A 23,104-nucleotide genomic window follows, 5' to 3' on the forward strand; every position below is an offset into this window, starting at 1 on the left:
GTCGATGAACAATTCACTTCCTGAACCTCTTTGCGTGCCATGTCCTTGCGACAAGCACTTTGTGTTCTCTGTTAGCTCTCAGTAACATTCCTTGATTTGCTTGTGAGTTTTGGCCGTCCGATCTCAAAGTGGAAATATGTCCTTCCCTCTGTACGCTGCATAGGCCCTCAGCTGGCATACTTGTATATGTGCGCATGCTTGATAGGACGTATGTTTTAGGCTGGATTGTGTGAGCTTCAGGCGCAAGGCATTTGATTAGTCTTTAAGCAGGTCCACTTGCACTGCCCTTTGCACCTGTTCTCCCAGTCCCTACAAAGGTGAGCAAGCAGCTGTTTCTGTAGTGTAGTGGTTATCACGTTCGCCTCACACGCGAAAGGTCCCCGGTTCGAGACCGGGCAGAAACACTCTCTGCTGGCATTTTACACAAAATAGTTTTTTTCCCCTTTTGTCACACACAAATGTAAAGTATGAACTTATTTGCGTTCCCATGGAAATAGCATATGCTCTCAAGAGCTTGAGAAATACACTGGGAAGGCAAGCATCCTCACATGTATTCTGTATATGGGGCCAATAAAAAAATGCACGCGCTTGCATTTTGTGTATGTAATGTTGCAGAGCACAGAGAGGATTTATTTTCCCTACTGCTGGGTATTTGGGTCTCTGGGATCACAGTTGGGTCCGCTCCGTCCTCTGAAATGGTCCATATTAGTTACATAGGTTAGTGTACCAAAGAAATAATACATTTTCATATACAGCTTCTTCATTTCTGTGTTCTGAGGGATTACCAGTTGTAAGAAATGCACTTGCCGGTACAGTGATTCCCTGGCTTTCTCTGGCCCGAGAAAGCTTTTCCTCTGAAGTGGGAACAGAAGTTGGACTGCTTCTGCTGAACTTCCTGAAAGCAGAGCTGGCGGGAGGAGGGACTTTTTGAGTGCTGGGAAAATTTGAGCTGGAAATTTGCATCGGCTGGACAGAGATTGCTTGGAGCAGCCAAAATATAATAACGGCCATGGCGCTCAAGTAAAGCAGAAAGCTTTTAGTATACGCCTTTTGCACTCTTGTCAACGAAGCTGGGCTCTGTGAATGCTCACCCTACGCAAGAAAAGAGAACAGACTTTGCTGGTGACCTAAATATATCTCGCCTGATCGAGCACGATCGAGCTCTGAGTGAGCAGCTGTGCAATGGTCATCTTTACCAAAGGGGAGATGCTGCTTTTTCCAGTGTCACGCCCATGCTCTCAGGGCTGGAGGGAGGAGGGCTGCTTTTTGTTTTTACAGGCAAAAGGAAAGGCCCAGCCCTCAGAGCTTCTGCCAATGCAGATCCCAGCAGGTGCAAAATAAAGGCTCTCCCCCACCTTGCCAGCTGCAGATTGATCAGAAGACTGCTAGTCTAGTGTGTTGGGCCACTTTCTCTCTTCTGTGTATCGTCCCCTCTTATTACATAAACAGCATAAGAGGAATAAAGGAAGGAAGGAAGGAAGGAAGGAACAGTGTATCGCAAGCACCTTCCACCCTGATGTCAATGGGCCACCAACCTTCGGGATGAGGAGGAGACCTGTGAAGACAGTCAGAGCGTGCCGACTGGGGCATTCATTTGGCTCATACACCGACAAGGCTTTCAGCGGCAGGAACAAACTTCAGGAATAGGCATTCTTGGCCTCGAATCCTAAGGGGGGTGCAAACGCTGAGGACAATTCCGTCAAATGCTCAAAGGACCGTGGCTCGTTGGTCTAGGGGTATGATTCTCGCTTTGGGTGCGAGAGGTCCCGGGTTCAAATCCCGGACGAGCCCAATCAAGGTGGTTAACTTGAGCTCCTTTTTTTTGTTTTTTCAATGTTATTTTCATTGGACAGACTCTCTGGTTTTCTCGGTAAGCAGTAGTCGATGAACAATTCACTTCCTGAACCTCTTTGCGTGCCATGTCCTTGCGACAAGCACTTTGTGTTCTCTGTTAGCTCTCAGTAACATTCCTTGATTTGCTTGTGAGTTTTGGCCGTCCGATCTCAAAGTGGAAATATGTCCTTCCCTCTGTACGCTGCATAGGCCCTCAGCTGGCATACTTGTATATGTGCGCATGCTTGATAGGACGTATGTTTTAGGCTGGATTGTGTGAGCTTCAGGCGCAAGGCATTTGATTAGTCTTTAAGCAGGTCCACTTGCACTGCCCTTTGCACCTGTTCTCCCAGTCCCTACAAAGGTGAGCAAGCAGCTGTTTCTGTAGTGTAGTGGTTATCACGTTCGCCTCACACGCGAAAGGTCCCCGGTTCGAGACCGGGCAGAAACACTCTCTGCTGGCATTTTACACAAAATAGTTTTTTTCCCCTTTTGTCACACACAAATGTAAAGTATGAACTTATTTGCGTTCCCATGGAAATAGCATATGCTCTCAAGAGCTTGAGAAATACACTGGGAAGGCAAGCATCCTCACATGTATTCTGTATATGGGGCCAATAAAAAAATGCACGCGCTTGCATTTTGTGTATGTAATGTTGCAGAGCACAGAGAGGATTTATTTTCCCTACTGCTGGGTATTTGGGTCTCTGGGATCACAGTTGGGTCCGCTCCGTCCTCTGAAATGGTCCATATTAGTTACATAGGTTAGTGTACCAAAGAAATAATACATTTTCATATACAGCTTCTTCATTTCTGTGTTCTGAGGGATTACCAGTTGTAAGAAATGCACTTGCCGGTACAGTGATTCCCTGGCTTTCTCTGGCCCGAGAAAGCTTTTCCTCTGAAGTGGGAACAGAAGTTGGACTGCTTCTGCTGAACTTCCTGAAAGCAGAGCTGGCGGGAGGAGGGACTTTTTGAGTGCTGGGAAAATTTGAGCTGGAAATTTGCATCGGCTGGACAGAGATTGCTTGGAGCAGCCAAAATATAATAACGGCCATGGCGCTCAAGTAAAGCAGAAAGCTTTTAGTATACACCTTTTGCACTCTTGTCAACGAAGCTGGGCTCTGTGAATGCTCACCCTACGCAAGAAAATAGAACAGACTTTGCTGGTGACCTAAATATATCTCGCCTGATCGAGCACGATCGAGCTCTGAGTGAGCAGCTGTGCAATGGTCATCTTTACCAAAGGGGAGATGCTGCTTTTTCCAGTGTCATGCCCATGCTCTCAGGGCTGGAGGGAGGAGGGCTGCTTTTTGTTTTTACAGGCAAAAGGAAAGGCCCAGCCCTCAGAGCTTCTGCCAATGCAGATCCCAGCAGGTGCAAAATAAAGGCTCTCCCCCACCTTGCCAGCTGCAGATTGATCAGAAGACTGCTAGTCTAGTGTGTTGGGCCACTTTCTCTCTTCTGTGTATCGTCCCCTCTTATTACATAAACAGCATAAGAGGAATAAAGGAAGGAAGGAAGGAAGGAAGGAACAGTGTATCGCAAGCACCTTCCACCCTGATGTCAATGGGCCACCAACCTTCGGGATGAGGAGGAGACCTGTGAAGACAGTCAGAGCGTGCCGACTGGGGCATTCATTTGGCTCATACACCGACAAGGCTTTCAGCGGCAGGAACAAACTTCAGGAATAGGCATTCTTGGCCTCGAATCCTAAGGGGGGTGCAAACGCTGAGGACAATTCCGTCAAATGCTCAAAGGACCGTGGCTCGTTGGTCTAGGGGTATGATTCTCGCTTTGGGTGCGAGAGGTCCCGGGTTCAAATCCCGGACGAGCCCAATCAAGGTGGTTAACTTGAGCTCCTTTTTTTTGTTTTTTCAATGTTATTTTCATTGGACAGACTCTCTGGTTTTCTCGGTAAGCAGTAGTCGATGAACAATTCACTTCCTGAACCTCTTTGCGTGCCATGTCCTTGCGACAAGCACTTTGTGTTCTCTGTTAGCTCTCAGTAACATTCCTTGATTTGCTTGTGAGTTTTGGCCGTCCGATCTCAAAGTGGAAATATGTCCTTCCCTCTGTACGCTGCATAGGCCCTCAGCTGGCATACTTGTATATGTGCGCATGCTTGATAGGACGTATGTTTTAGGCTGGATTGTGTGAGCTTCAGGCGCAAGGCATTTGATTAGTCTTTAAGCAGGTCCACTTGCACTGCCCTTTGCACCTGTTCTCCCAGTCCCTACAAAGGTGAGCAAGCAGCTGTTTCTGTAGTGTAGTGGTTATCACGTTCGCCTCACACGCGAAAGGTCCCCGGTTCGAGACCGGGCAGAAGCACTCTCTGCTGGCATTTTACACAAAATAGTTTTTTTCCCCTTTTGTCACACACAAATGTAAAGTATGAACTTATTTGCGTTCCCATGGAAATAGCATATGCTCTCAAGAGCTTGAGAAATACACTGGGAAGGCAAGCATCCTCACATGTATTCTGTATATGGGGCCAATAAAAAAATGCACGCGCTTGCATTTTGTGTATGTAATGTTGCAGAGCACAGAGAGGATTTATTTTCCCTACTGCTGGGTATTTGGGTCTCTGGGATCACAGTTGGGTCCGCTCCGTCCTCTGAAATGGTCCATATTAGTTACATAGGTTAGTGTACCAAAGAAATAATACATTTTCATATACAGCTTCTTCATTTCTGTGTTCTGAGGGATTACCAGTTGTAAGAAATGCACTTGCCGGTACAGTGATTCCCTGGCTTTCTCTGGCCCGAGAAAGCTTTTCCTCTGAAGTGGGAACAGAAGTTGGACTGCTTCTGCTGAACTTCCTGAAAGCAGAGCTGGCGGGAGGAGGGACTTTTTGAGTGCTGGGAAAATTTGAGCTGGAAATTTGCATCGGCTGGACAGAGATTGCTTGGAGCAGCCAAAATATAATAACGGCCATGGCGCTCAAGTAAAGCAGAAAGCTTTTAGTATACGCCTTTTGCACTCTTGTCAACGAAGCTGGGCTCTGTGAATGCTCACCCTACGCAAGAAAAGAGAACAGACTTTGCTGGTGACCTAAATATATCTCGCCTGATCGAGCACGATCGAGCTCTGAGTGAGCAGCTGTGCAATGGTCATCTTTACCAAAGGGGAGATGCTGCTTTTTCCAGTGTCACGCCCATGCTCTCAGGGCTGGAGGGAGGAGGGCTGCTTTTTGTTTTTACAGGCAAAAGGAAAGGCCCAGCCCTCAGAGCTTCTGCCAATGCAGATCCCAGCAGGTGCAAAATAAAGGCTCTCCCCCACCTTGCCAGCTGCAGATTGATCAGAAGACTGCTAGTCTAGTGTGTTGGGCCACTTTCTCTCTTCTGTGTATCGTCCCCTCTTATTACATAAACAGCATAAGAGGAATAAAGGAAGGAAGGAAGGAAGGAAGGAACAGTGTATCGCAAGCACCTTCCACCCTGATGTCAATGGGCCACCAACCTTCGGGATGAGGAGGAGACCTGTGAAGACAGTCAGAGCGTGCCGACTGGGGCATTCATTTGGCTCATACACCGACAAGGCTTTCAGCGGCAGGAACAAACTTCAGGAATAGGCATTCTTGGCCTCGAATCCTAAGGGGGGTGCAAACGCTGAGGACAATTCCGTCAAATGCTCAAAGGACCGTGGCTCGTTGGTCTAGGGGTATGATTCTCGCTTTGGGTGCGAGAGGTCCCGGGTTCAAATCCCGGACGAGCCCAATCAAGGTGGTTAACTTGAGCTCCTTTTTTTTGTTTTTTCAATGTTATTTTCATTGGACAGACTCTCTGGTTTTCTCCGTAAGCAGTAGTCGATGAACAATTCACTTCCTGAACCTCTTTGCGTGCCATGTCCTTGCGACAAGCACTTTGTGTTCTCTGTTAGCTCTCAGTAACATTCCTTGATTTGCTTGTGAGTTTTGGCCGTCCGATCTCAAAGTGGAAATATGTCCTTCCCTCTGTACGCTGCATAGGCCCTCAGCTGGCATACTTGTATATGTGCGCATGCTTGATAGGACGTATGTTTTAGGCTGGATTGTGTGAGCTTCAGGCGCAAGGCATTTGATTAGTCTTTAAGCAGGTCCACTTGCACTGCCCTTTGCACCTGTTCTCCCAGTCCCTACAAAGGTCAGCAAGCAGCTGTTTCTGTAGTGTAGTGGTTATCACGTTCGCCTCACACGCGAAAGGTCCCCGGTTCGAGACCGGGCAGAAACACTCTCTGCTGGCATTTTACACAAAATAGTTTTTTTCCCCTTTTGTCACACACAAATGTAAAGTATGAACTTATTTGCGTTCCCATGGAAATAGCATATGCTCTCAAGAGCTTGAGAAATACACTGGGAAGGCAAGCATCCTCACATGTATTCTGTATATGGGGCCAATAAAAAAATGCACGCGCTTGCATTTTGTGTATGTAATGTTGCAGAGCACAGAGAGGATTTATTTTCCCTACTGCTGGGTATTTGGGTCTCTGGGATCACAGTTGGGTCCGCTCCGTCCTCTGAAATGGTCCATATTAGTTACATAGGTTAGTGTACCAAAGAAATAATACATTTTCATATACAGCTTCTTCATTTCTGTGTTCTGAGGGATTACCAGTTGTAAGAAATGCACTTGCCGGTACAGTGATTCCCTGGCTTTCTCTGGCCCGAGAAAGCTTTTCCTCTGAAGTGGGAACAGAAGTTGGACTGCTTCTGCTGAACTTCCTGAAAGCAGAGCTGGCGGGAGGAGGGACTTTTTGAGTGCTGGGAAAATTTGAGCTGGAAATTTGCATCGGCTGGACAGAGATTGCTTGGAGCAGCCAAAATATAATAACGGCCATGGCGCTCAAGTAAAGCAGAAAGCTTTTAGTATACACCTTTTGCACTCTTGTCAACGAAGCTGGGCTCTGTGAATGCTCACCCTACGCAAGAAAAGAGAACAGACTTTGCTGGTGACCTAAATATATCTCGCCTGATCGAGCACGATCGAGCTCTGAGTGAGCAGCTGTGCAATGGTCATCTTTACCAAAGGGGAGATGCTGCTTTTTCCAGTGTCACGCCCATGCTCTCAGGGCTGGAGGGAGGAGGGCTGCTTTTTGTTTTTACAGGCAAAAGGAAAGGCCCAGCCCTCAGAGCTTCTGCCAATGCAGATCCCAGCAGGTGCAAAATAAAGGCTCTCCCCCACCTTGCCAGCTGCAGATTGATCAGAAGACTGCTAGTCTAGTGTGTTGGGCCACTTTCTCTCTTCTGTGTATCGTCCCCTCTTATTACATAAACAGCATAAGAGGAATAAAGGAAGGAAGGAAGGAAGGAAGGAAGGAACAGTGTATCGCAAGCACCTTCCACCCTGATGTCAATGGGCCACCAACCTTCGGGATGAGGAGGAGACCTGTGAAGACAGTCAGAGCGTGCCGACTGGGGCATTCATTTGGCTCATACACCGACAAGGCTTTCAGCGGCAGGAACAAACTTCAGGAATAGGCATTCTTGGCCTCGAATCCTAAGGGGGGTGCAAACGCTGAGGACAATTCCGTCAAATGCTCAATGGACCGTGGCTCGTTGGTCTAGGGGTATGATTCTCGCTTTGGGTGCGAGAGGTCCCGGGTTCAAATCCCGGACGAGCCCAATCAAGGTGGTTAACTTGAGCTCCTTTTTTTTGTTTTTTCAATGTTATTTTCATTGGACAGACTCTCTGGTTTTCTCGGTAAGCAGTAGTCGATGAACAATTCACTTCCTGAACCTCTTTGCGTGCCATGTCCTTGCGACAAGCACTTTGTGTTCTCTGTTAGCTCTCAGTAACATTCCTTGATTTGCTTGTGAGTTTTGGCCGTCCGATCTCAAAGTGGAAATATGTCCTTCCCTCTGTACGCTGCATAGGCCCTCAGCTGGCATACTTGTATATGTGCGCATGCTTGATAGGACGTATGTTTTAGGCTGGATTGTGTGAGCTTCAGGCGCAAGGCATTTGATTAGTCTTTAAGCAGGTCCACTTGCACTGCCCTTTGCACCTGTTCTCCCAGTCCCTACAAAGGTGAGCAAGCAGCTGTTTCTGTAGTGTAGTGGTTATCACGTTCGCCTCACACGCGAAAGGTCCCCGGTTCGAGACCGGGCAGAAACACTCTCTGCTGGCATTTTACACAAAATAGTTTTTTTCCCCTTTTGTCACACACAAATGTAAAGTATGAACTTATTTGCGTTCCCATGGAAATAGCATATGCTCTCAAGAGCTTGAGAAATACACTGGGAAGGCAAGCATCCTCACATGTATTCTGTATATGGGGCCAATAAAAAAATGCACGCGCTTGCATTTTGTGTATGTAATGTTGCAGAGCACAGAGAGGATTTATTTTCCCTACTGCTGGGTATTTGGGTCTCTGGGATCACAGTTGGGTCCGCTCCGTCCTCTGAAATGGTCCATATTAGTTACATAGGTTAGTGTACCAAAGAAATAATACATTTTCATATACAGCTTCTTCATTTCTGTGTTCTGAGGGATTACCAGTTGTAAGAAATGCACTTGCCGGTACAGTGATTCCCTGGCTTTCTCTGGCCCGAGAAAGCTTTTCCTCTGAAGTGGGAACAGAAGTTGGACTGCTTCTGCTGAACTTCCTGAAAGCAGAGCTGGCGGGAGGAGGGACTTTTTGAGTGCTGGGAAAATTTGAGCTGGAAATTTGCATCGGCTGGACAGAGATTGCTTGGAGCAGCCAAAATATAATAACGGCCATGGCGCTCAAGTAAAGCAGAAAGCTTTTAGTATACACCTTTTGCACTCTTGTCAACGAAGCTGGGCTCTGTGAATGCTCACCCTACGCAAGAAAAGAGAACAGACTTTGCTGGTGACCTAAATATATCTCGCCTGATCGAGCACGATCGAGCTCTGAGTGAGCAGCTGTGCAATGGTCATCTTTACCAAAGGGGAGATGCTGCTTTTTCCAGTGTCACGCCCATGCTCTCAGGGCTGGAGGGAGGAGGGCTGCTTTTTGTTTTTACAGGCAAAAGGAAAGGCCCAGCCCTCAGAGCTTCTGCCAATGCAGATCCCAGCAGGTGCAAAATAAAGGCTCTCCCCCACCTTGCCAGCTGCAGATTGATCAGAAGACTGCTAGTCTAGTGTGTTGGGCCACTTTCTCTCTTCTGTGTATCGTCCCCTCTTATTACATAAACAGCATAAGAGGAATAAAGGAAGGAAGGAAGGAAGGAAGGAACAGTGTATCGCAAGCACCTTCCACCCTGATGTCAATGGGCCACCAACCTTCGGGATGAGGAGGAGACCTGTGAAGACAGTCAGAGCGTGCCGACTGGGGCATTCATTTGGCTCATACACCGACAAGGCTTTCAGCGGCAGGAACAAAATTCAGGAATAGGCATTCTTGGCCTCGAATCCTAAGGGGGGTGCAAACGCTGAGGACAATTCCGTCAAATGCTCAATGGACCGTGGCTCGTTGGTCTAGGGGTATGATTCTCGCTTTGGGTGCGAGAGGTCCCGGGTTCAAATCCCGGACGAGCCCAATCAAGGTGGTTAACTTGAGCTCCTTTTTTTTGTTTTTTCAATGTTATTTTCATTGGACAGACTCTCTGGTTTTCTCGGTAAGCAGTAGTCGATGAACAATTCACTTCCTGAACCTCTTTGCGTGCCATGTCCTTGCGACAAGCACTTTGTGTTCTCTGTTAGCTCTCAGTAACATTCCTTGATTTGCTTGTGAGTTTTGGCCGTCCGATCTCAAAGTGGAAATATGTCCTTCCCTCTGTACGCTGCATAGGCCCTCAGCTGGCATACTTGTATATGTGCGCATGCTTGATAGGACGTATGTTTTAGGCTGGATTGTGTGAGCTTCAGGCGCAAGGCATTTGATTAGTCTTTAAGCAGGTCCACTTGCACTGCCCTTTGCACCTGTTCTCCCAGTCCCTACAAAGGTGAGCAAGCAGCTGTTTCTGTAGTGTAGTGGTTATCACGTTCGCCTCACACGCGAAAGGTCCCCGGTTCGAGACCGGGCAGAAACACTCTCTGCTGGCATTTTACACAAAATAGTTTTTTTCCCCTTTTGTCACACACAAATGTAAAGTATGAACTTATTTGCGTTCCCATGGAAATAGCATATGCTCTCAAGAGCTTGAGAAATAGACTGGGAAGGCAAGCATCCTCACATGTATTCTGTATATGGGGCCAATAAAAAAATGCACGCGCTTGCATTTTGTGTATGTAATGTTGCAGAGCACAGAGAGGATTTATTTTCCCTACTGCTGGGTATTTGGGTCTCTGGGATCACAGTTGGGTCCGCTCCGTCCTCTGAAATGGTCCATATTAGTTACATAGGTTAGTGTACCAAAGAAATAATACATTTTCATATACAGCTTCTTCATTTCTGTGTTCTGAGGGATTACCAGTTGTAAGAAATGCACTTGCCGGTACAGTGATTCCCTGGCTTTCTCTGGCCCGAGAAAGCTTTTCCTCTGAAGTGGGAACAGAAGTTGGACTGCTTCTGCTGAACTTCCTGAAAGCAGAGCTGGCGGGAGGAGGGACTTTTTGAGTGCTGGGAAAATTTGAGCTGGAAATTTGCATCGGCTGGACAGAGATTGCTTGGAGCAGCCAAAATATAATAACGGCCATGGCGCTCAAGTAAAGCAGAAAGCTTTTAGTATACACCTTTTGCACTCTTGTCAACGAAGCTGGGCTCTGTGAATGCTCACCCTACGCAAGAAAAGAGAACAGACTTTGCTGGTGACCTAAATATATCTCGCCTGATCGAGCACGATCGAGCTCTGAGTGAGCAGCTGTGCAATGGTCATCTTTACCAAAGGGGAGATGCTGCTTTTTCCAGTGTCACGCCCATGCTCTCAGGGCTGGAGGGAGGAGGGCTGCTTTTTGTTTTTACAGGCAAAAGGAAAGGCCCAGCCCTCAGAGCTTCTGCCAATGCAGATCCCAGCAGGTGCAAAATAAAGGCTCTCCCCCACCTTGCCAGCTGCAGATTGATCAGAAGACTGCTAGTCTAGTGTGTTGGGCCACTTTCTCTCTTCTGTGTATCGTCCCCTCTTATTACATAAACAGCATAGGAGGAATAAAGGAAGGAAGGAAGGAAGGAAGGAACAGTGTATCGCAAGCACCTTCCACCCTGATGTCAATGGGCAACCAACCTTCGGGATGAGGAGGAGACCTGTGAAGACAGTCAGAGCGTGCCGACTGGGGTATTCATTTGGCTCATACACCGACAAGGCTTTCAGCGGCAGGAACAAACTTCAGGAATAGGCATTCTTGGCCTCGAATCCTAAGGGGGGTGCAAACGCTGAGGACAATTCTGTCAAATGCTCAAAGGACCGTGGCTCGTTGGTCTAGGGGTATGATTCTCGCTTTGGGTGCGAGAGGTCCCGGGTTCAAATCCCGGACCAGCCCAATCAAGGTGGTTAACTTGAGCTCCTTTTTTTTGTTTTTTCAATGTTATTTTCATTGGACAGACTCTCTGGTTTTCTCGGTAAGCAGTAGTCGATGAACAATTCACTTCCTGAACCTCTTTGCGTGCCATGTCCTTGCGACAAGCACTTTGTGTTCTCTGTTAGCTCTCAGTAACATTCCTTGATTTGCTTGTGAGTTTTGGCCGTCCGATCTCAAAGTGGAAATATGTCCTTCCCTCTGTACGCTGCATAGGCCCTCAGCTGGCATACTTGTATATGTGCGCATGCTTGATAGGACGTATGTTTTACGCTGGATTGTGTGAGCTTCAGGCGCAAGGCATTTGATTAGTCTTTAAGCAGGTCCACTTGCACTGCCCTTTGCACCTGTTCTCCCAGTCCCTACAAAGGTGAGCAAGCAGCTGTTTCTGTAGTGTAGTGGTTATCACGTTCGCCTCACACGCGAAAGGTCCCCGGTTCGAGACCGGGCAGAAACACTCTCTGCTGGCATTTTACACAAAATAGTTTTTTTCCCCTTTTGTCACACACAAATGTAAAGTATGAACTTATTTGCGTTCCCATGGAAATAGCATATGCTCTCAAGAGCTTGAGAAATACACTGGGAAGGCAAGCATCCTCACATGTATTCTGTATATGGGGCCAATAAAAAAATGCACGCGCTTGCATTTTGTGTATGTAATGTTGCAGAGCACAGAGAGGATTTATTTTCCCTACTGCTGGGTATTTGGGTCTCTGGGATCACAGTTGGGTCCGCTCCGTCCTCTGAAATGGTCCATATTAGTTACATAGGTTAGTGTACCAAAGAAATAATACATTTTCATATACAGCTTCTTCATTTCTGTGTTCTGAGGGATTACCAGTTGTAAGAAATGCACTTGCCGGTACAGTGATTCCCTGGCTTTCTCTGGCCCGAGAAAGCTTTTCCTCTGAAGTGGGAACAGAAGTTGGACTGCTTCTGCTGAACTTCCTGAAAGCAGAGCTGGCGGGAGGAGGGACTTTTTGAGTGCTGGGAAAATTTGAGCTGGAAATTTGCATCGGCTGGACAGAGATTGCTTGGAGCAGCCAAAATATAATAACGGCCATGGCGCTCAAGTAAAGCAGAAAGCTTTTAGTATACACCTTTTGCACTCTTGTCAACGAAGCTGGGCTCTGTGAATGCTCACCCTACGCAAGAAAAGAGAACAGACTTTGCTGGTGACCTAAATATATCTCGCCTGATCGAGCACGATCGAGCTCTGAGTGAGCAGCTGTGCAATGGTCATCTTTACCAAAGGGGAGATGCTGCTTTTTCCAGTGTCACGCCCATGCTCTCAGGGCTGGAGGGAGGAGGGCTGCTTTTTGTTTTTACAGGCAAAAGGAAAGGCCCAGCCCTCAGAGCTTCTGCCAATGCAGATCCCAGCAGGTGCAAAATAAAGGCTCTCCCCCACCTTGCCAGCTGCAGATTGATCAGAAGACTGCTAGTCTAGTGTGTTGGGCCACTTTCTCTCTTCTGTGTATCGTCCCCTCTTATTACATAAACAGCATAAGAGGAATAAAGGAAGGAAGGAAGGAAGGAAGGAACAGTGTATCGCAAGCACCTTCCACCCTGATGTCAATGGGCCACCAACCTTCGGGATGAGGAGGAGACCTGTGAAGACAGTCAGAGCGTGCCGACTGGGGCATTCATTTGGCTCATACACCGACAAGGCTTTCAGCGGCAGGAACAAACTTCAGGAAAAGGCATTCTTGGCCTCGAATCCTAAGGGGGGTGCAAACGCTGAGGACAATTCCGTCAAATGCTCAAAGGACCGTGGCTCGTTGGTCTAGGGGTATGATTCTCGCTTTGGGTGCGAGAGGGCCCGGGTTCAAATCCCGGACGAGCCCAATCAAGGTGGTTAACTTGAGCTCCTTTTTTTTGTTTTTTCAATGTTATTTTCATTGGACAGACTCTCTGGTTTTCTCGGTAAGCAGTAGTCGATGAACAATTCACTTCCTGAACCTCTTTGCGTGCCATGTCCTTGCGACAAGCACTTTGTGTTCTCTGTTAGCTCTCAGTAACATTCCTTGATTTGCTTGTGAGTTTTGGCCGTCCGATCTCAAAGTGGAAATATGTCCTTCCCTCTGTACGCTGCATAGGCCCTCAGCTGGCATACTTGTATATGTGCGCATGCTTGATAGGACGTATGTTTTAGGCTGGATTGTGTGAGCTTCAGGCGCAAGGCATTTGATTAGTCTTTAAGCAGGTCCACTTGCACTGCCCTTTGCACCTGTTCTCCCAGTCCCTACAAAGGTGAGCAAGCAGCTGTTTCTGTAGTGTAGTGGTTATCACGTTCGCCTCACACGCGAAAGGTCCCCGGTTCGAGACCGGGCAGAAACACTCTCTGCTGGCATTTTACACAAAATAGTTTTTTTCCCCTTTTGTCACACACAAATGTAAAGTATGAACTTATTTGCGTTCCCATGGAAATAGCATATGCTCTCAAGAGCTTGAGAAATACACTGGGAAGGCAAGCATCCTCACATGTATTCTGTATATGGGGCCAATAAAAAAATGCACGCGCTTGCATTTTGTGTATGTAATGTTGCAGAGCACAGAGAGGATTTATTTTCCCTACTGCTGGGTATTTGGGTCTCTGGGATCACAGTTGGGTCCGCTCCGTCCTCTGAAATGGTCCATATTAGTTACATAGGTTAGTGTACCAAAGAAATAATACATTTTCATATACAGCTTCTTCATTTCTGTGTTCTGAGGGATTACCAGTTGTAAGAAATGCACTTGCCGGTACAGTGATTCCCTGGCTTTCTCTGGCCCGAGAAAGCTTTTCCTCTGAAGTGGGAACAGAAGTTGGACTGCTTCTGCTGAACTTCCTGAAAGCAGAGCTGGCGGGAGGAGGGACTTTTTGAGTGCTGGGAAAATTTGTGCTGGAAATTTGCATCGGCTGGACAGAGATTGCTTGGAGCAGCCAAAATATAATAACGGCCATGGCGCTCAAGTAAAGCAGAAAGCTTTTAGTATACACCTTTTGCACTCTTGTCAACGAAGCTGGGCTCTGTGAATGCTCACCCTACGCAAGAAAAGAGAACAGACTTTGCTGGTGACCTAAATATATCTCGCCTGATCGAGCACGATCGAGCTCTGAGTGAGCAGCTGTGCAATGGTCATCTTTACCAAAGGGGAGATGCTGCTTTTTCCAGTGTCACGCCCATGCTCTCAGGGCTGGAGGGAGGAGGGCTGCTTTTTGTTTTTACAGGCAAAAGGAAAGGCCCAGCCCTCAGAGCTTCTGCCAATGCAGATCCCAGCAGGTGCAAAATAAAGGCTCTCCCCCACCTTGCCAGCTGCAGATTGATCAGAAGACTGCTAGTCTAGTGTGTTGGGCCACTTTCTCTCTTCTGTGTATCGTCCCCTCTTATTACATAAACAGCATAGGAGGAATAAAGGAAGGAAGGAAGGAAGGAAGGAAGGAACAGTGTATCGCAAGCACCTTCCACCCTGATGTCAATGGGCCACCAACCTTCGGGATGAGGAGGAGACCTGTGAAGACAGTCAGAGCGTGCCGACTGGGGCATTCATTTGGCTCATACACCGACAAGGCTTTCAGCGGCAGGAACAAACTTCAGGAATAGGCATTCTTGGCCTCGAATCCTAAGGAGGGTGCAAACGCTGAGGACAATTCCGTCAAATGCTCAAAGGACTGTGGCTCGTTGGTCTAGGGGTATGATTCTCGCTTTGGGTGCGAGAGGTCCCGGGTTCAAATCCCGGACCAGCCCAATCAAGGTGGTTAACTTGAGCTCCTTTTTTTTGTTTTTTCAATGTTATTTTCATTGGACAGACTCTCTGGTTTTCTCGGTAAGCAGTAGTCGATGAACAATTCACTTCCTGAACCTCTTTGCGTGCCATGTCCTTGCGACAAGCACTTTGTGTTCTCTGTTAGCTCTCAGTAACATTCCTTGATTTGCTTGTGAGTTTTGGCCGTCCGATCTCAAAGTGGAAATATGTCCTTCCCTCTGTACGCTGCATAGGCCCTCAGCTGGCATACTTGTATATGTGCGCATGCTTGATAGGACGTATGTTTTACGCTGGATTGTGTGAGCTTCAGGCGCAAGGCATTTGATTAGTCTTTAAGCAGGTCCACTTGCACTGCCCTTTGCACCTGTTCTCCCAGTCCCTACAAAGGTGAGCAAGCAGCTGTTTCTGTAGTGTAGTGGTTATCACGTTCGCCTCACACGCGAAAGGTCCCCGGTTCGAGACCGGGCAGAAACACTCTCTGCTGGCATTTTACACAAAATAGTTTTTTTCCCCTTTTGTCACACACAAATGTAAAGTATGAACTTATTTGCGTTCCCATGGAAATAGCATATGCTCTCAAGAGCTTGAGAAATACACTGGGAAGGCAAGCATCCTCACATGTATTCTGTATATGGGGCCAATAAAAAAATGCACGCGCTTGCATTTTGTGTATGTAATGTTGCAGAGCACAGAGAGGATTTATTTTCCCTACTGCTGGGTATTTGGGTCTCTGGGATCACAGTTGGGTCCGCTCCGTCCTCTGAAATGGTCCATATTAGTTACATAGGTTAGTGTACCAAAGAAATAATACATTTTCATATACAGCTTCTTCATTTCTGTGTTCTGAGGGATTACCAGTTGTAAGAAATGCACTTGCCGGTACAGTGATTCCCTGGCTTTCTCTGGCCCGAGAAAGCTTTTCCTCTGAAGTGGGAACAGAAGTTGGACTGCTTCTGCTGAACTTCCTGAAAGCAGAGCTGGCGGGAGGAGGGACTTTTTGAGTGCTGGGAAAATTTGAGCTGGAAATTTGCATCGGCTGGACAGAGATTGCTTGGAGCAGCCAAAATATAATAACGGCCATGGCGCTCAAGTAAAGCAGAAAGCTTTTAGTATACACCTTTTGCACTCTTGTCAACGAAGCTGGGCTCTGTGAATGCTCACCCTACGCAAGAAAAGAGAACAGACTTTGCTGGTGACCTAAATATATCTCGCCTGATCGAGCACGATCGAGCTCTGAGTGAGCAGCTGTGCAATGGTCATCTTTACCAAAGGGGAGATGCTGCTTTTTCCAGTGTCACGCCCATGCTCTCAGGGCTGGAGGGAGGAGGGCTGCTTTTTGTTTTTACAGGCAAAAGGAAAGGCCCAGCCCTCAGAGCTTCTGCCAATGCAGATCCCAGCAGGTGCAAAATAAAGGCTCTCCCCCACCTTGCCAGCTGCAGATTGATCAGAAGACTGCTAGTCTAGTGTGTTGGGCCACTTTTTCTCTTCTGTGTATCGTCCCCTCTTATTACATAAACAGCATAAGAGGAATAAAGGAAGGAAGGAAGGAAGGAAGGAAGGAACAGTGTATCGCAAGCACCTTCCACCCTGATGTCAATGGGCCACCAACCTTCGGGATGAGGAGGAGACCTGTGAAGACAGTCAGAGCGTGCCGACTGGGGCATTCATTTGGCTCATACACCGACAAGGCTTTCAGCGGCAGGAACAAACTTCAGGAATAGGCATTCTTGGCCTCGAATCCTAAGGGGGGTGCAAACGCTGAGGACAATTCCGTCAAATGCTCAAAGGACCGTGGCTTGTTGGTCTAGGGGTATGATTCTCGCTTTGGGTGCGAGAGGTCCCGGGTTCAAATCCCGGACGAGCCCAATCAAGGTGGTTAACTTGAGCTCCTTTTTTTTGTTTTTTCAATGTTATTTTCATTGGACAGACTCTCTGGTTTTCTCGGTAAGCAGTAGTCGATGAACAATTCACTTCCTGAACCTCTTTGCGTGCCATGTCCTTGCGACAAGCACTTTGTGTTCTCTGTTAGCTCTCAGTAACATTGCTTGATTTGCTTGTGAGTTTTGGCCGTCCGATCTCAAAGTGGAAATATGTCCTTCCCTCTGTACGCTGCATAGGCCCTCAGCTGGCATACTTGTATATGTGCGCATGCTTGATAGGACGTATGTTTTAGGCTGGATTGTGTGAGCTTCAGGCGCAAGGCATTTGATTAGTCTTTAAGCAGGTCCACTTGCACTGCCCTTTGCACCTGTTCTCCCAGTCCCTACAAAGGTGAGCAAGCAGCTGTTTCTGTAGTGTAGTGGTTATCACGTTCGCCTCACACGCGAAAGGTCCCCGGTTCGAGACCGGGCAGAAACACTCTCTGCTGGCATTTTACACAAAATAGTTTTTTTCCCCTTTTGTCACACACAAATGTAAAGTATGAACTTATTTGCGTTCCCATGGAAATAGCATATGCTCTCAAGAGCTTGAGAAATACACTGGGAAGGCAAGCATCCTCACATGTTTTCTGTATATGGGGCCAATAAAAAAATGCACGCGCTTGCATTTTGTGTATGTAATGTTGCAGAGCACAGAGAGGATTTATTTTCCCTACTGCTGGGTATTTGGGTCTCTGGGATCACAGTTGGGTCCGCTCCGTCCTCTGAAATGGTCCATATTAGTTACATAGGTTAGTGTACCAAAGAAATAATACATTTTCATATACAGCTTCTTCATTTCTGTGTTCTGAGGGATTACCAGTTGTAAGAAATGCACTTGCCGGTACAGTGATTCCCTGGCTTTCTCTGGCCCGAGAAAGCTTTTCCTCTGAAGTGGGAACAGAAGTTGGACTGCTTCTGCTGAACTTCCTGAAAGCAGAGCTGGCGGGAGGAGGGACTTTTTGAGTGCTGGGAAAATTTGAGCTGGAAATTTGCATCGGCTGGACAGAGATTGCTTGGAGCAGCCAAAATATAATAACGGCCATGGCGCTCAAGTAAAGCAGAAAGCTTTTAGTATACACCTTTTGCACTCTTGTTAACGAAGCTGGGCTCTGTGAATGCTCACCCTACGCAAGAAAAGAGAACAGACTTTGCTGGTGACCTAAATATATCTCGCCTGATCGAGCACGATCGAGCTCTGAGTGAGCAGCTGTGCAATGGTCATCTTTACCAAAGGGGAGATGCTGCTTTTTCCAGTGTCACGCCCATGCTCTCAGGGCTGGAGGGAGGAGGGCTGCTTTTTGTTTTTACAGGCAAAAGGAAAGGCCCAGCCCTCAGAGCTTCTGCCAATGCAGATCCCAGCAGGTGCAAAATAAAGGCTCTCCCCCACCTTGCCAGCTGCAGATTGATCAGAAGACTGCTAGTCTAGTGTGTTGGGCCACTTTCTCTCTTCTGTGTATCGTCCCCTCTTATTACATAAACAGCATAAGAGGAATAAAGGAAGGAAGGAAGGAAGGAAGGAAGGAACAGTGTATCGCAAGCACCTTCCACCCTGATGTCAATGGGCCACCAACCTTCGGGATGAGGAGGAGACCTGTGAAGACAGTCAGAGCGTGCCGACTGGGGCATTCATTTGGCTCATACACCGACAAGGCTTTCAGCGGCAGGAACAAACTTCAGGAATAGGCATTCTTGGCCTCGAATCCTAAGGGGGGTGCAAACGCTGAGGACAATTCCGTCAAATGCTCAAAGGACCGTGGCTCATTGGTCTAGGGGTATGATTCTCGCTTTGGGTGCGAGAGGTCCCGGGTTCAAATCCCGGACGAGCCCAATCAACGTGGTTAACTTGAGCTCCTTTTTTTTGTTTTTTCAATGTTATTTTCATTGGACAGACTCTCTGGTTTTCTCGGTAAGCAGTAGTCGATGAACAATTCACTTCCTGAACCTCTTTGCGTGCCATGTCCTTGCGACAAGCACTTTGTGTTCTCTGTTAGCTCTCAGTAACATTCCTTGATTTGCTTGTGAGTTTTGGCCGTCCGATCTCAAAGTGGAAATATGTCCTTCCCTCTGTACGCTGCATAGGCCCTCAGCTGGCATACTTGTATATGTGCGCATGCTTGATAGGACGTATGTTTTAGGCTGGATTGTGTGAGCTTCAGGCGCAAGGCATTTGATTAGTCTTTAAGCAGGTCCACTTGCACTGCCCTTTGCACCTGTTCTCCCAGTCCCTACAAAGGTGAGCAAGCAGCTGTTTCTGTAGTGTAGTGGTTATCACGTTCGCCTCACACGCGAAAGGTCCCCGGTTCGAGACCGGGCAGAAACACTCTCTGCTGGCATTTTACACAAAATAGTTTTTTTCCCCTTTTGTCACACACAAATGTAAAGTATGAACTTATTTGCGTTCCCATGGAAATAGCATATGCTCTCAAGAGCTTGAGAAATACACTGGGAAGGCAAGCATCCTCACATGTATTCTGTATATGGGGCCAATAAAAAAATGCACGCGCTTGCATTTTGTGTATGTAATGTTGCAGAGCACAGAGAGGATTTATTTTCCCTACTGCTGGGTATTTGGGTCTCTGGGATCACAGTTGGGTCCGCTCCGTCCTCTGAAATGGTCCATATTAGTTACATAGGTTAGTGTACCAAAGAAATAATACATTTTCATATACAGCTTCTTCATTTCTGTGTTCTGAGGGATTACCAGTTGTAAGAAATGCACTTGCCGGTACAGTGATTCCCTGGCTTTCTCTGGCCCGAGAAAGCTTTTCCTCTGAAGTGGGAACAGAAGTTGGACTGCTTCTGCTGAACTTCCTGAAAGCAGAGCTGGCGGGAGGAGGGACTTTTTGAGTGCTGGGAAAATTTGAGCTGGAAATTTGCATCGGCTGGACAGAGATTGCTTGGAGCAGCCAAAATATAATAACGGCCATGGCGCTCAAGTAAAGCAGAAAGCTTTTAGTATACACCTTTTGCACTCTTGTCAACGAAGCTGGGCTCTGTGAATGCTCACCCTACGCAAGAAAAGAGAACAGACTTTGCTGGTGACCTAAATATATCTCGCCTGATCGAGCACGATCGAGCTCTGAGTGAGCAGCTGTGCAATGGTCATCTTTACCAAAGGGGAGATGCTGCTTTTTCCAGTGTCACGCCCATGCTCTCAGGGCTGGAGGGAGGAGGGCTGCTTTTTGTTTTTACAGGCAAAAGGAAAGGCCCAGCCCTCAGAGCTTCTGCCAATGCAGATCCCAGCAGGTGCAAAATAAAGGCTCTCCCCCACCTTGCCAGCTGCAGATTGATCAGAAGACTGCTAGTCTAGTGTGTTGGGCCACTTTCTCTCTTCTGTGTATCGTCCCCTCTTATTACATAAACAGCATAAGAGGAATAAAGGAAGGAAGGAAGGAAGGAAGGAAGGAAGGAAGGAACAGTGTATCGCAAGCACCTTCCACCCTGATGTCAATGGGCCACCAACCTTCGGGATGAGGAGGAGACCTGTGAAGACAGTCAGAGCGTGCCGACTGGGGCATTCATTTGGCTCATACACCGACAAGGCTTTCAGCGGCAGGAACAAACTTCAGGAATAGGCATTCTTGGCCTCGAATCCTAAGGTGGGTGCAAACGCTGAGGACAATTCCGTCAAATGCTCAAAGGACCGTGGCTCGTTGGTCTAGGGGTATGATTCTCGCTTTGGGTGCGAGAGGTCCCGGGTTCAAATCCCGGACGAGCCCAATCAAGGTGGTTAACTTGAGCTCCTTTTTTTTGTATTTTCATTGGACAGACTCTCTGGTTTTCTCGGTAAGCAGTAGTCGATGAACAATTCACTTCCTGAACCTCTTTGCGTGCCATGTCCTTGCGACAAGCACTTTGTGTTCTCTGTTAGCTCTCAGTAACATTCCTTGATTTGCTTGTGAGTTTTGGCCGTCCGATCTCAAAGTGGAAATATGTCCTTCCCTCTGTACGCTGCATAGGCCCTCAGCTGGCATACTTGTATATGTGCGCATGCTTGATAGGACGTATGTTTTAGGCTGGATTGTGTGAGCTTCAGGCGCAAGGCATTTGATTAGTCTTTAAGCAGGTCCACTTGCACTGCCCTTTGAACCTGTTCTCCCAGTCCCTACAAAGGTGAGCAAGCAGCTGTTTCTGTAGTGTAGTGGTTATCACGTTCGCCTCACACGCGAAAGGTCCCCGGTTCGAGACCGGGCAGAAACACTCTCTGCTGGCATTTTACACAAAATAGTTTTTTTCCCCTTTTGTCACACACAAATGTAAAGTATGAACTTATTTGCGTTCCCATGGAAATAGCATATGTTCTCAAGAGCTTGAGAAATACACTGGGAAGGCAAGCATCCTCACATGTATTCTGTATATGGGGCCAATAAAAAAATGCACGCGCTTGCATTTTGTGTATGTAATGTTGCAGAGCACAGAGAGGATTTATTTTCCCTACTGCTGGGTATTTGGGTCTCTGGGATCACAGTTGGGTCCGCTCCGTCCTCTGAAATGGTCCATATTAGTTACATAGGTTAGTGTACCAAAGAAATAATACATTTTCATATACAGCTTCTTCATTTCTGTGTTCTGAGGGATTACCAGTTGTAAGAAATGCACTTGCCGGTACAGTGATTCCCTGGCTTTCTCTGGCCCGAGAAAGCTTTTCCTCTGAAGTGGGAACAGAAGTTGGACTGCTTCTGCTGAACTTCCTGAAAGCAGAGCTGGCGGGAGGAGGGACTTTTTGAGTGCTGGGAAAATTTGAGCTGGAAATTTGCATCGGCTGGACAGAGATTGCTTGGAGCAGCCAAAATATAATAACGGCCATGGCGCTCAAGTAAAGCAGAAAGCTTTTAGTATACACCTTTTGCACTCTTGTCAACGAAGCTGGGCTCTGTGAATGCTCACCCTACGCAAGAAAAGAGAACAGACTTTGCTGGTGACCTAAATATATCTCGCCTGATCGAGCACGATCGAGCTCTGAGTGAGCAGCTGTGCAATGGTCATCTTTACCAAAGGGGAGATGCTGCTTTTTCCAGTGTCACGCCCATGCTCTCAGGGCTGGAGGGAGGAGGGCTGCTTTTTGTTTTTACAGGCAAAAGGAAAGGCCCAGCCCTCAGAGCTTCTGCCAATGCAGATCCCAGCAGGTGCAAAATAAAGGCTCTCCCCCACCTTGCCAGCTGCAGATTGATCAGAAGACTGCTAGTCTAGTGTGTTGGGCCACTTTCTCTCTTCTGTGTATCGTCCCCTCTTATTACATAAACAGCATAAGAGGAATAAAGGAAGGAAGGAAGGAAGGAAGGAAGGAAGGAACAGTGTATCGCAAGCACCTTCCACCCTGATGTCAATGGGCCACCAACCTTCGGGATGAGGAGGAGACCTGTGAAGACAGTCAGAGCGTGCCGACTGGGGCATTCATTTGGCTCATACACCGACAAGGCTTTCAGCGGCAGGAACAAACTTCAGGAATAGGCATTCTTGGCCTCGAATCCTAAGGGGGGTGCAAACGCTGAGGACAATTCCGTCAAATGCTCAAAGGACCGTGGCTCGTTGGTCTAGGGGTATGATTCTCGCTTTGGGTGCGAGAGGTCCCGGGTTCAAATCCCGGACGAGCCCAATCAAGGTGGTTAACTTGAGCTCCTTTTTTTTGTTTTTTCAATGTTATTTTCATTGGACAGACTCTCTGGTTTTCTTGGTAAGCAGTAGTCGATGAACAATTCACTTCCTGAACCTCTTCGCGTGCCATGTCCTTGCGACAAGCACTTTGTGTTCTCTGTTAGCTCTCAGTAACATTCCTTGATTTGCTTGTGAGTTTTGGCCGTCCGATCTCAAAGTGGAAATATGTCCTTCCCTCTGTACGCTGCATAGGCCCTCAGCTGGCATACTTGTATATGTGCGCATGCTTGATAGGACGTATGTTTTAGGCTGGATTGTGTGAGCTTCAGGCGCAAGGCATTTGATTAGTCTTTAAGCAGGTCCACTTGCACTGCCCTTTGCACCTGTTCTCCCAGTCCCTACAAAGATGAGCAAGCAGCTGTTTCTGTAGTGTAGTGGTTATCACGTTCGCCTCACACGCGAAAGGTCCCCGGTTCGAGACCGGGCAGAAACACTCTCTGCTGGCATTTTACACAAAATAGTTTTTTTCCCCTTTTGTCACACACAAATGTAAAGTATGAACTTATTTGCGTTCCCATGGAAATAGCATATGCTCTCAAGAGCTTGAGA

At 47.5% G+C, this 23,104-nt stretch overlaps 22 non-coding genes across 22 annotated transcripts; all 22 read left to right on the forward strand.

The window, feature by feature from the left end:
• Nucleotides 1-331: 331 nt before the first annotated feature.
• TRNAV-CAC (transfer RNA valine (anticodon CAC)) lies at nt 332-404 on the forward strand. The gene has a single exon. It is a non-coding gene; the product is annotated as a tRNA-Val (tRNA).
• A 1,315-nt stretch (nt 405-1,719) lies between these two features.
• Nucleotides 1,720-1,791, forward strand: TRNAP-UGG (transfer RNA proline (anticodon UGG)). Its single transcript has one exon. It is a non-coding gene; the product is annotated as a tRNA-Pro (tRNA).
• Nucleotides 1,792-2,211: 420 nt separating this feature from the next.
• TRNAV-CAC (transfer RNA valine (anticodon CAC)) lies at nt 2,212-2,284 on the forward strand. The gene has a single exon. It is a non-coding gene; the product is annotated as a tRNA-Val (tRNA).
• A 1,315-nt stretch (nt 2,285-3,599) lies between these two features.
• Nucleotides 3,600-3,671, forward strand: TRNAP-UGG (transfer RNA proline (anticodon UGG)). Its single transcript has one exon. It is a non-coding gene; the product is annotated as a tRNA-Pro (tRNA).
• Nucleotides 3,672-4,091: 420 nt separating this feature from the next.
• Nucleotides 4,092-4,164, forward strand: TRNAV-CAC (transfer RNA valine (anticodon CAC)). Its single transcript has one exon. It is a non-coding gene; the product is annotated as a tRNA-Val (tRNA).
• Nucleotides 4,165-5,479: 1,315 nt separating this feature from the next.
• Nucleotides 5,480-5,551, forward strand: TRNAP-UGG (transfer RNA proline (anticodon UGG)). The gene has a single exon. It is a non-coding gene; the product is annotated as a tRNA-Pro (tRNA).
• A 420-nt stretch (nt 5,552-5,971) lies between these two features.
• Nucleotides 5,972-6,044, forward strand: TRNAV-CAC (transfer RNA valine (anticodon CAC)). The gene has a single exon. It is a non-coding gene; the product is annotated as a tRNA-Val (tRNA).
• A 1,319-nt stretch (nt 6,045-7,363) lies between these two features.
• Nucleotides 7,364-7,435, forward strand: TRNAP-UGG (transfer RNA proline (anticodon UGG)). The gene has a single exon. It is a non-coding gene; the product is annotated as a tRNA-Pro (tRNA).
• A 420-nt stretch (nt 7,436-7,855) lies between these two features.
• On the forward strand, nt 7,856-7,928 carry TRNAV-CAC (transfer RNA valine (anticodon CAC)). Its single transcript has one exon. It is a non-coding gene; the product is annotated as a tRNA-Val (tRNA).
• A 1,315-nt stretch (nt 7,929-9,243) lies between these two features.
• Nucleotides 9,244-9,315, forward strand: TRNAP-UGG (transfer RNA proline (anticodon UGG)). Its single transcript has one exon. It is a non-coding gene; the product is annotated as a tRNA-Pro (tRNA).
• A 420-nt stretch (nt 9,316-9,735) lies between these two features.
• On the forward strand, nt 9,736-9,808 carry TRNAV-CAC (transfer RNA valine (anticodon CAC)). The gene has a single exon. It is a non-coding gene; the product is annotated as a tRNA-Val (tRNA).
• Nucleotides 9,809-11,615: 1,807 nt separating this feature from the next.
• TRNAV-CAC (transfer RNA valine (anticodon CAC)) lies at nt 11,616-11,688 on the forward strand. Its single transcript has one exon. It is a non-coding gene; the product is annotated as a tRNA-Val (tRNA).
• A 1,315-nt stretch (nt 11,689-13,003) lies between these two features.
• On the forward strand, nt 13,004-13,075 carry TRNAP-UGG (transfer RNA proline (anticodon UGG)). Its single transcript has one exon. It is a non-coding gene; the product is annotated as a tRNA-Pro (tRNA).
• A 420-nt stretch (nt 13,076-13,495) lies between these two features.
• TRNAV-CAC (transfer RNA valine (anticodon CAC)) lies at nt 13,496-13,568 on the forward strand. The gene has a single exon. It is a non-coding gene; the product is annotated as a tRNA-Val (tRNA).
• A 1,811-nt stretch (nt 13,569-15,379) lies between these two features.
• On the forward strand, nt 15,380-15,452 carry TRNAV-CAC (transfer RNA valine (anticodon CAC)). The gene has a single exon. It is a non-coding gene; the product is annotated as a tRNA-Val (tRNA).
• A 1,319-nt stretch (nt 15,453-16,771) lies between these two features.
• Nucleotides 16,772-16,843, forward strand: TRNAP-UGG (transfer RNA proline (anticodon UGG)). Its single transcript has one exon. It is a non-coding gene; the product is annotated as a tRNA-Pro (tRNA).
• A 420-nt stretch (nt 16,844-17,263) lies between these two features.
• Nucleotides 17,264-17,336, forward strand: TRNAV-CAC (transfer RNA valine (anticodon CAC)). Its single transcript has one exon. It is a non-coding gene; the product is annotated as a tRNA-Val (tRNA).
• Nucleotides 17,337-19,147: 1,811 nt separating this feature from the next.
• TRNAV-CAC (transfer RNA valine (anticodon CAC)) lies at nt 19,148-19,220 on the forward strand. The gene has a single exon. It is a non-coding gene; the product is annotated as a tRNA-Val (tRNA).
• Nucleotides 19,221-20,547: 1,327 nt separating this feature from the next.
• TRNAP-UGG (transfer RNA proline (anticodon UGG)) lies at nt 20,548-20,619 on the forward strand. Its single transcript has one exon. It is a non-coding gene; the product is annotated as a tRNA-Pro (tRNA).
• A 408-nt stretch (nt 20,620-21,027) lies between these two features.
• Nucleotides 21,028-21,100, forward strand: TRNAV-CAC (transfer RNA valine (anticodon CAC)). The gene has a single exon. It is a non-coding gene; the product is annotated as a tRNA-Val (tRNA).
• A 1,323-nt stretch (nt 21,101-22,423) lies between these two features.
• Nucleotides 22,424-22,495, forward strand: TRNAP-UGG (transfer RNA proline (anticodon UGG)). Its single transcript has one exon. It is a non-coding gene; the product is annotated as a tRNA-Pro (tRNA).
• Nucleotides 22,496-22,915: 420 nt separating this feature from the next.
• TRNAV-CAC (transfer RNA valine (anticodon CAC)) lies at nt 22,916-22,988 on the forward strand. The gene has a single exon. It is a non-coding gene; the product is annotated as a tRNA-Val (tRNA).
• Nucleotides 22,989-23,104: the final 116 nt, after the last annotated feature.

Source organism: Ambystoma mexicanum, chromosome 2q, assembly GCF_040938575.1.
Source record: "Ambystoma mexicanum isolate Mex_15411 chromosome 2q, UKY_AmexF1_1, whole genome shotgun sequence".
NCBI lineage: Eukaryota > Metazoa > Chordata > Amphibia > Caudata > Ambystomatidae > Ambystoma > Ambystoma mexicanum.